Source organism: Miscanthus floridulus, chromosome 11 (genome assembly GCF_019320115.1).
Source record: "Miscanthus floridulus cultivar M001 chromosome 11, ASM1932011v1, whole genome shotgun sequence".
Classification (NCBI taxonomy): Eukaryota; Viridiplantae; Streptophyta; class Magnoliopsida; order Poales; family Poaceae; genus Miscanthus; species Miscanthus floridulus.
The window spans coordinates 9,519,348-9,530,304 of record NC_089590.1 but is presented as its reverse complement, the minus strand read 5'-3'; the positions used below and the strand labels follow the sequence as shown (position 1 = coordinate 9,530,304).

The 10,957-nt window shown below is 40.4% G+C and overlaps 1 non-coding gene across 1 annotated transcript; it reads right to left on the bottom strand.

Annotated features, from left to right (window-relative positions):
* Nucleotides 1-6,478: 6,478 nt before the first annotated feature.
* LOC136495007 (small nucleolar RNA R71) lies at nucleotides 6,479-6,585 on the bottom strand. Its single transcript, XR_010768801.1, has one exon. It is a non-coding gene; the product is annotated as a small nucleolar RNA R71 (small nucleolar RNA).
* Nucleotides 6,586-10,957: the final 4,372 nt, after the last annotated feature.

The window sequence follows — 10,957 nt, the reverse complement described above, 5'->3', positions numbered from 1 at the left end:
TCGCATCCAGACGACTTCACCTTGATCAAATGAACTGATCGAACTCTGCGCCAGCATCTGGTCAACATTTGACCCTCCATTCACTTCCAACTCTCAATCATATGTGAATGAAGTTTGCTCCAATTGATCTAAGGGCTATTTAGGAGCTACCTACTGCTAGATTTGACAAGTGTGCACCACACCTAACCCACTAGACTCACCTAGGTCAAGCTACCCTCCATACCCCTTAATAGTATGGCCAAAGGAAAAACAAAGTCCAAAACTACTCTAAGTGTCTCCTCAACACCAAACTGACACTTAGAACTAGTCCATCCTTAACCTTGTCGTCCATCCTTTGAAAACCAAAACAATTTCCATCGTAGGGGCATGACAACCATGATTTCCCAATCAATTATCATTACCATGACCAAACTTAATTGCATCTACAAAACACACGGTAGTCACATTAATCTCGTATTGTCATTAATGATCGAAACCCAACTAGGGGCCTAGATGCTTTCACACACCCATTTATGATCACTTTATGTAGAATGTTGGATGCTATTGTTTTGTATCAGTATTTTGTAATCTTGTATTGAATATTTCAGCTATTAAATATTTTTAACTATATTGTTTTAGATCTTGTCGAGCACTACAATTTTAATAATGGGTGTGTATATCTCCATCCGAGATAGTTTGAATTTCCAAAAAAATGAATATCAAAATCCATGAATTTTGAAATGAATAATTTTGAAAAATGTCTTCAAATAATAAACTTTGTCAACTACAAAGTTGTAGATTGCATTGACAACTTCAACTTTGTTATACATCATGTCAACATCCAATGTTATTTGAATTTATAAATTTTAGATTTCAAAATCTTAGAGCTTAAAACAAATTTTTAGGATTGTAAACAAATTCAAATAAAAAATTTATCAACTACAAAGTTGTAGATCATATCGAGATCTATAAATGTTGTATAAAGTTTGCCTTTTTGTCAAAGTTCATGTGAAAAGTTATGGTTTTTTAGACAACTATTTCGAGAGATGTGCTCTTAAAATGGTCGAATCTGTTAATCAATTTATAGAGCGACTCTTAGAATGCCCGCATCTGTAAATATTCATTTTCAAACACGAGCATCTTATGATAATTGTCTCAGCTAATCGATTAACAAAGGCAAACACATTAGGATGCCCCTCTCTATTAATAGTCGATTAACAAAGGTGGTCACTTTAAAATGCCTTCCTCTGAAAATTGGTTAACAAAGGCGAGCGTTTTGTCTAGAGCCTCTAGACCATTTATAGAGGAGGCACCACAAAATGCCCTCCTCTATTAATCAGGAGGCTTGTCTCCTAAAATCCTATTTGTAGTAGTGGATCTCCCCATCTCTCTCCCTAGCTGTGGATGCAAGCTAGGCAATGGCGTGACTTGGAGCTTAGCCTGGTTGCGAGCATGGGTTTAGGCCACCATTGCCACTACAAGACAATCTTGGACTCTGGCCATGCAAAGGTGTGAACTCGACGACTAGCACAATAAGGGAAACTATGGATCGCATGCATTGACCATCACCGCAAATGAGGCCAGGCTCATTTGCCACAAGAGATGCGCTAGCGAGATCTTCCTAGCCAATGCGCATAGGCGAGTTTGTGTCATGGTGGGTTCTGGCCCGAGGAAACTCATGCATAGGCAAGATCTTTGAAGTTTCATTTTAGTAATTAAGTAACAACCTAGGTGGACTATATGTGTTTGATGTGAATACACACAGGTGATTAGTCCATATGTACACTAGTGTGAGCAACCCTTAAAGCCATGGTTGAGAGATGGCATGGTTATGTTGCAAGTGTTCAACTGGTGTTTTGGAGGAGCTCATTGCATATGAGACATGACATGATGTCATGTGGCTAGGTGGAGAAGATCAAGAGACATGGCTTGGCTATGAAGGACTAGGTTGCTAGTGTGAAGGGCAAGTTAGAGGCTCAGGTGCGATGGACCGCCTAGTAGTGAAGCTAGAGCAAGGACTAGGCACCGATGGACCAGGTGCAATAGTGAAGAGCAAATGAAGTTGCCATCAATGAACCAATAATGACATGTGATGACATGAAGTAGATCATATCATCTACAAGGTATCAAGCCATGGAAGACTTGTGTTGATTACAAGTGGCTTGATGGAGGTTGGATGCTTGTGTGGCATCACTAATGATGGATATGAAATGGAATGCAGAAGGCAAATGTATATATGCAGAGCATTTCAGTTCACTGGTCAAAGGTTTAGTAGAGAAGTGCCTGACTGGGTTTAGGATACATAGTCATACTATAAAGCTGGGAAATCTTTTAGTTGCAATGGTTTTCTAGTGCCGCCATGTGTAAGTTTAATGTGCATTTGCATTGTGCTTAGTGACATGGTGAGATGCAAGAGAAAAACCTTTAAATTTTTTTGTGAAAGGCTAACTCACGTGCACAAGTTGTTGGAACACTTGGAGAGTTGGCACATTTAAAAAAGGGTGAAATTTCAAAGTGTTTGAGGTGGCTCCGCCTATTTTTCCTATGCTCTGAATTTTTGAGCTGATTAGAAATTTTGAGGAAATATTTGACGTGATCGCTCTGTTGGCTGTAGAAGCCTCAATTGGAATTTCCAAAGTTCCTCCCTAGAAATTCTAGGGTGACTGGTTCGAGTGAGAGGGAGAAGCCATGTTGTGTTGTACTGTGCTCCTCAGAAATTCCGACAATGGCTCAGAATATCCGAGCACACCGAAAATATCCGTGCCTCCACCTCAGAAATTCTAGGGTATCATCTCAGTGGTGTCATTAGGGTTTGCGACTGTTAGCTATGCGAGCATGGAGGAAGCCCTAGAATTTTTGGGCTGCCACCCCAAAAATTGTGGTGAGGGAGCCTTTTGTGAAGCAATGGTTGGCAGAGGCTTGGGAGAGTGGATTTAAGACACTCTTGTTCCTCTCTTGTGAGATAGAGCAAGGGGCTGCATATTTGTTAAGCTCAATCTTCCCCCAATCTGAGAAATCTATCCCATCTCCTCTCTTGACTTAGTTCTCAAACTTGTGAGAGATTGGGAGCTTCTATTGTGTTACATTTGAGAGCTTGCATGTGGTGGCATGAGAGTCTTTGTAACTTGAGATTTCTTGTTACTCTTGGTGATTGCCATCACCTAGCCGGCTTGGTGCTTGAAGAGGATCATTGAGGGGTTCTTGGTGATTGTTGCCGCCTTCAATCGATTTACTCTTGTGAGGGGTGTTGTATGTGCTCGCACCATGGGAGATCGCAAAGAGCAACTCTAGTAGAAGCAAGGTGTGAAGAGCATAAAGTGGTCCGACTAGATAAAAGTGCTAGAGCTCTTGTGTGAGCACTCCCTTTTGTGGACAGAGTGAGCTGTGTGCTTGCCACTAGCAAGAGGATCGGAGGCAACCTTGGGCTCACCTCAATGGTGATGAAGTGGTTGCCAAACCATCGAGCCTCAGGATAAAAATAATTGTGTCAACATCTTCCCATTGGTTTGCAATTCCCCAAAACAAGCTTGTATTTACTTGTTCACATATTGTGCTTGTGTTGTTGCTCTTTATGTAACTACTTAAGCTTTTGTAGATTTGTAGTTGTTGATCTCTAGTTGTGCTTGTGTAGCCTCTAGTGAGTAGTGCTAGTGTAGTGCTAGTTGTGCTTATGCTTTGTGCACTTTGCTTACTAGCATGTGTAGCAGCTCCCGGTGTGTTTAGTTGACTAGTTGCATAGTGTGACCTTCCTAACAAGAATTTTTTAGGTGAGCTCTCACTAGTTCAGCACCTTAGTTTCTTCATTCAGGATCTTTTATAAGGTGCTTGTGATATAGATATAGGGGTGTAGTCTTGGCTAGGCCGATTAGTTTAACTCCACATCTGTTTATGTTAGCCTGCACGATTAGCTTTAGAAAGGACTATTCACCTCCTAGTCTACCATCTTGACCCTACACCCAACTACCATAGCTGGTGCTCACACAAGCAAGATCGTCCAACATGTGTGGGGGTGGAGAGTGTGGCAGCGCTAGTGTTGAAGGGAGGAACAAGGGGAAGAGGGAGGCGAATGCAGAGGTGCAGCACCTAGCGAGGGGAGGCATAGTGAAGGATAAGGCAAAGGCAAGGTGGAGGCATAGAGGCCTGCTAGGTGGAAGCATGGAGACCTGCTAGGCTATGGCGAGGAGGTGGTGTGGCAGCTAGCGGGTGGCCAGAGGTGCTTGGTGGAGGATGATAAGCATCCTCGATGTTGACTCGATGGAGACACATCATGGTGCAGCATGAGCGTAGAAGATAACAACCAAGGTGGATGCTAGACTTGGGATGGAAAAGGCTAGACCTGAATAGCATATTGAAAAGGGCTTGCAATTACAATCTTCAACTTTGGAGATCTGCCATTACAATTCACCTATTTTGAAACTTTCCATTATAATTCTTCATCTACCTGATCCTTGCCCTTTTTCACGTATTCTAGGTGTCTAGGCCGACTGTCAGATCATATGTTGATGGTCACTTACACCCATTTTGACCATCAACATTCCACCCAAAACCAAAGTAAAACAACATCACAAGTGCCATTTTATGTTTATAATTCACCTAGTTCCACTTGTACTTGGAACAATTAATTGTATGTAGGAAATTTCACAAACATGGACAAAAGACATGCATTGAAGGCAAGTGGACATGGTAGGGGGTTATGGACCCATAGGGCCATGTTGGCCAACGCTAGGTGGCATCGCCCAACGGCCCCACCCCCATGCCACATCACTGATCCATGGGAAGGACTCCAAACTGCCTCACCAGTGTTGATCCATGTCGGTTTGATCCAAAGGTGGAAGTTGAGCTGCCTTTGATCCATGGACCCATTGTCATCCACTTGGAGGAGCCAAACCAACCTTCTTAGCGCCTTACCTACCAAAGCAACCGACCTACCTGCATGCAACCACCACCCTGAGGCCATCCATCGCCATTGGATGCAAAGGCAGTGCAGTGGATGGTCAGCCAATGCCCCCTACCTCTACACCACCTCATTGCTACCTACAAGTACCCCCCTACCCCCTGCACACTATAAAAGGGGTAGTGGTGCTCAGTGGAGATCATCACTCATGCATTCCAATCTCTTAAGAGTAGTAGCTTAGAAGTAGTAGCTAGATAGTAGTGATAGAGTAGAGTGGAGTTCACCTCAGAGTTTGGAAGAGTCTTCGGGTCTAGTATAGCTCCTTTGTAATCTTTTATTTAGCATTTACTTTATTTAGTACTTTACTTTGTCAAGTACTTTATTTAGTAATATAGCTCTACTTAGTTCAAGTCATGTCTTGCTCTTGTTTATCATTAGTGAGGCTAGGTGCTTTTTCACTGGCAATAGCATCATAGTTATCTTAGTGTTTAGTTTGTTCATTGTTAGTACTTGTTCTACCGTTTGGTTAGGGTGCTTCGATCTTATTTCATCGGAGCTCCGATTGAAGCAGCGAGTTTTATAGATGAAGCATGGTGCTTAGACTATATCTTGCCTATAGGTATCGCTAGATCTCCAAATAGATTATGGTGGCTGGTAGGTGGTGATAGCCCTGTCCTTCCTCTGTATTCCCCCACATTGGGTCTAGTTATTAAAATGTAGGGCTCATTGTGCTTTGTGCCTAATTGAATTCAGGGCAGGTACGCTCCTCATACTAAGGATGATCTTATTGTCATTAATTTACCTTTGTTGCTTAAGATTACTTGCTCTATCTCTTCCACTCAGCTACACTAGACTTCTAGCTACTGCTGTTTGTTGTGACATACCCTTTTACCTTTTACCTCCATCAACCCTGTGTTGTTAAACACACCTACATAGCTTACCTAACCACAGTTCCCAAACATGCCCATCCGCCTTTCTTTGGAAAAAATATAAATTTGACACTTGGTTCTCACCAAGCGAAGTGCTACATGATAGTTCTGTGTGCTTGCGGAATCCCCTTTCCTATATACACATACGAACTGTTAACAAGCATTTCTAGCACCGTTGCCAGGGAATGCAATTGGTGCATGTTAGCAATATGTCGTTAGGTCCTGCTAGCTAGGCTCTTAGCCTCCATTCTAGTAACCATCTTTTCCCTTCCCATTCTTTCATTTACCTTTCCTCTTCCTAACACAGTTATGGCCAACAAGACCATCCATGAGTTTTCTACGCCTTTGGCTGCTAACGTAGCCAGAAGCCCCAATTTCATTAATGCGGACACTCACTTCAAGCTTAAGCCTGCATTGATCATGATGGTGCAAGCTAGTCCTTTATGTGGTAAAGCCCACGAGGATGCTAATGCACATCTCCAACACTTTTTGGAGATTTCTTGCACTGTTTACTATTAAGGGAGCGACCCAAGAGGCCGTACGTCTCCATCTTTTCCCCTTCACCTTATTGGAAAAAGTGAAACAATGGTTCTACTCTAACTGCAACACTGTAGATACATGGGACAAGTGTTCCAATGCTTTCCTAGTTAAGTTCTTCCCAATGGGTAAGACCAATGCTCTTCGCAACAAAATCTCTAGCTTTCAACAGCAAGCTGATGAGTCGATTCCCAAAGCTTGGGAACGAATGCAAGAGGATGTCGCCGCATGCCCACACCATGGTATGGAAGACTGGCTTTTGATCTAGAACTTCTACCATGGCTTAGTCCTACTAGATAGGAGCCATTTAGATGTGGCCGCAGGAGGAGCATTCTTTTCTCTTAATGTCACAGATGCCAAGGCATTGATCGAGAAGATGGTTTCCAACCAAGGATGGAGCGATGAACGACTACATCCCCACAAAAGAGGTATGCATTCTCTTAAAGAAGCTGACATGCTTGTAGCTAAGATGGATCTACTCACAAAGAGACTTGAAAATTGCGAGAAGATGAGTGCCCAAGAAACTGTACAAGCCATGGACACCCACATGACTTGTGAAGTATGTGGAGAGACCAGACATTCAGGATACCTCTACCCCAAGACCCATGAAGATCTCAAGTTTGTCAATAATGACAATGGGTTTCTTCCTCAAAATCAAGGATGGAATCAGCACTCCAACAACCAAGGAGATAATAATTACAATAATTATTCATCGCAACACCCGAGTAATCAAGTAATTATCCTTTCCTTAAGGATCTTGTCTATAGTCAAGGTAGAATGATTGATAGTATAAATAATCAACTCCATGCTAATGACAAGATGTTGGAAAATATAAATGCTAAATTGGATGATTTTTTCTTCCGCTATAAAGAATCAACTTAGCTTCAATAAGATTCTAGAAACCCAATTAGTACAATTAGCAGGTGCTCTCCCATCTTTTGAGACCCATGAAGGATCTCAACTTCGTCAATAATGACAATGGGTTTTGTCCTCAAAATCAAGAATGGAATCAGCGCTCCAACAACCAAGGAGGTAATAATTACAATAATTGTAAGTCACAACACCCGAGTAATCAAGGTAATAATTATCCTTTCCTTAAGGATCTTATCTATAGTCAAGGTAGAATGATTGATAGTATAAAGAAGAAACTCCATGCTAATGACAAGATGTTGGAAAATATAAATGCTAAATTGGATGATTTTTCTCTCACTATAAAGAATCAACTTAGCTTCAATAAGATTCTAGAAACCCAATTAGCACAATTAGCAGGTGCTCTCCCATCTAATGAGAAAGGAAGAATACCTAGCAAGCCTAAAGAATTCATGGAGACTGCCAACCTCGTCACATCAAGGTATGATTTTGGTATAGATGGTTGGGGAGTTCCTATTAAGAAAGGTGATCCGAGAAGTCCTATCATTACTTGCTCTATTGGTCCTCATACTTTTCAAAATGCAATTTGTGATCTTGGATCTAGTGTGAACATAATGTCTAAAGAAAATTAGGAAAACTTGTTCTACATAGACTTAGCTCCAACTTCTGTTATTTGCAACTAGCTGATCAATCAGTTCGCTATGTAGAAGGTGTAGCCACCGACCTTTTGGTCAAAATTAGAGATGCTTATGTCCCTGATGATTTCGTGATATTAGACAAGGGAAATGACAAGGATACACCACACATCCTTGGTCATCCTTTCCTCAATACTGCTAATGCTTGTATATATGTGGCATCTAGAAAAATTCAATTCCACTTTGCTAGAAAGAAAGAAACATTTGCTTTTGCCCCTGGAAAACCAATCTTTGATGAGAAATAGGTAAGGAAGAAGCAGGCAAAGAAGAAGAAATCTAGAAAGCCAAAACCAACTGAGCAGAAGGAAGAGCCCAGTAAGAATAAGCTAATGCCAAGAAGGACATGGTAAAAGAAGAAGGAATCATCCTCTACATCATCATCACCTGATACTACGAACATCTCTAAAGAAAATAAGGAAGAAGAATTCCCGTACAAGAAAGAAGAACCCCCACACAAGGAAGAATAGTCATGAGCCAGCATTGGAAGGTACGCTTTGATAGCATTTTCATTACATTTAGTATAGGTTGCATTTGCATATTTCCCTTTCCAAACTTGCATCACATGTTTAGATTATTAGTTGCATCTCATGTTTACATTTTCAATAAAGGTACTTAGAAAGTACTAGCATTTAGAATAAGTTCACAATAATATAAAAAACTCATAATAAATAGGTCTAGTAGTAATGCATTATCATAGTAGTAGTAATAAATAAAGAAAGAATCAAAGAAGAGCCATTCGAGAAGACTACAACCTACACAAAAGGCAAGCTTGGGGGAGAGCCTCTCCCACTTAGGTATGAAATCATTCAAACACTCTCTTTTATTTGCATCAGTTCCTTATATCAAGAAATATATACATATACAATGATAAAGAAAATAATGATCGTGTGATAATAATGATAACAATAAAAATGATTATGTTTAACTGATGTAGAAGATGAGAGGAGTATCATTAAAGCCGCCTTAATCACTCTTGCTCTAAAAAAGTTGATGTGTGATTCCTCTTGAAAATGATGAATAGTTGCTCTTTGACACTTTGCAAAAGCTTGCTATACAACCCTTTTACTTCTCAAGTTGTGAGCATGTGAAATTAGAGTTCATCTTAAGTTGAATGCTTTTGTGGGTTGCAAATGCTAGAATCAAGTCTAGGCTTTTGTGAGATGTGTTGTGGTAATGACTAGAGTAAATCTTGTAACTTGTCTGAGGAATAATTGAGATGATCTAGAGTTTTGTTTTACAAAATGATAAAAGATCTTGCTAGAAGTTTCTCAATGGTGAAAATTCCTACCAGAGCCAAATACATGTTTACTGATATGATAAGCCTACACAAAAAAGCTACTTGTTTGTTTTGAGCTTTGTCAAGCCTTGTTGATCTGAGTAGAGAAGCTTGTCATACCTTTTGATCAAGATCATGTACACTCCACATATATATGCTACTTCTACACTGGAAGTATGCAACCACCCATTTCATATTCATGCACCCCTACTCCATAAGAGACATATATTGATACTGTAACACCCCTAGGTGTTTGTCACCAGTTAAGCAATGGGTTTGAGCTCAAACATGACATGTTAAGTGGTGATGAAGGTGTCAAGATCAAATCTACAAGAGTGAGCTCCAACTTAAACTTGGACAACACACCCTTACTTACATGTGTACCCTTGTTAAGATTATGCAAGAGTAATGTTAAACATGCTTATTTCATGTATATTACATCAACATGCATCCATCTTGACCAGTGGAAAAGTTTCAAATAATGGGTTACATTCTTGCTTGAATTGCACTATTTAGTGAATGGAATTATAGATCATCAACCAAACCTTGATACCTTCCCAAATGACTCTAATTGATCCTCTACAACAAAAGTCATGAAGGGTTCGTGCTGAGCAAATGTCAAGAAAAGGCCTCAATTGGTCGAAAAACCTAAATTCCAGGGTTTAACGAGATGCTACTTTGACCAAGATAAAGAAATGGTTTTTGTACCAGATATGAAGTTTGACCTTTAATAAAAGTTGAAGTTCGAGTGGAGTACAATAAACTTTATTTCTGGACCAAGACCTGATTCAACTCCTAAGTGGCTCAAATAGAGGACTCAAGATGGAATCATCTGCTATTTCTAGGCTCTAAATAATTCTAAGTTCAGGAATTCATCGTCATTGACATTGGCGTTTCAAGTTCTTGGATTTTTGTTAAGCAACTCAAGTTGAGCCAAATATAAAAGTTGGACTGTTTACACCAAAATTTGGAAGGAGGGTCACTGGAGACCCTAGAAGCTCCTAGGATCGTATCATCAAGGGATCAGTTGCGGGAAGATTAGAAACAGCTGATTCAGACGTGAAATCTAGGAATCGGCTATCTTTGGGCAGCACCAGCAGATAACGACAAGGCTACGATCAACGCCAGGACAAAAACATGTTGGACTCTACAAAAAGGGAAAAATTAGAGTCCAAGTTATCTTAAATTAGGAATATTTTCATTTTTATAGCCAAAATCTATAACAAATCGTGCTCAAATAGGATTCATGTTTAGGCTCCGGGTATAAATACCAAACCCTGGCTATTGTAAGAAGGAACCAATCAATCAAATACAAGTCAATTACTTTTTCGGCTCTGGCCACCCCTTAGGAGTAGGAGTAGAGTAGATCTCAGCGAGTTCTTCAGCAAGTACGGCTACATCGATCCAGTTGACCTCCACTGCTTGTTGTAAGTACTGTCATGGTTTATACCTCTGTTCGTATGGATACATCGATCCGGTCGACCCCCACTGTGGCTCTGGTATAAGCTAGTTATCGACTCTTGCCTAATTCAAATATGGCCTGTGTGATTCTGCCTCACACCCCACTGCTTGAATTAGATCAAGGTCAAGTTATCGGCTCTACCTTTGAATGGACAGTCTTTGGTAGATTCATTAAGTTACTAATATTGCTTATTGCTTTCATTGTTTATCTAATTACAACAATATCACTCTGCCCAATTGAGATTGACCTAGATCGGCCTTATATCTTATTCAACCCATCGTTTGCTAATCTTAAACTGATCTAATCTACATCTTA